This window comes from Nanorana parkeri, unplaced genomic scaffold (genome assembly GCF_000935625.1).
Source record: "Nanorana parkeri isolate BGI_ZX_2015 unplaced genomic scaffold, ASM93562v1 scaffold509, whole genome shotgun sequence".
NCBI lineage: Eukaryota > Metazoa > Chordata > Amphibia > Anura > Dicroglossidae > Nanorana > Nanorana parkeri.
In genome coordinates, this window is record NW_017306777.1 from 786979 (window position 1) to 787355 (window position 377).

Genomic DNA, 377 nt, shown 5'->3' on the forward strand with positions numbered 1-377 from the left:
GTGCATAATTTGGTCATGTAGGATCCCCTTCCTCTGGTAATGTAGGTAGGAGAGGTATTTTTAAACACCGCCAAAAAGGCTCTTTGCTGTCTAACTTCTAGAAAGTATGATGTTTCCAAGAGTAAGTGCTACGTTCAACAAGCAGAGAGATAGAATGTTACACAGCACAAATTAGAAACCCTCACCCATAACAGTATCGGAGGAGCGAACTTTTTGACTTCCTTACAATGAAAATGTTCGAGAATAATATTTTAAAAAAAGTGTTAATCAGGTATTTGCTGGATTGCTCATTTTGATAAAGGGCACAAGGTTGAGATTCCAGGTACCAAGTCATCTTGCTGATACAGGGGCCCACACTCTAATACTAGATATGTCTA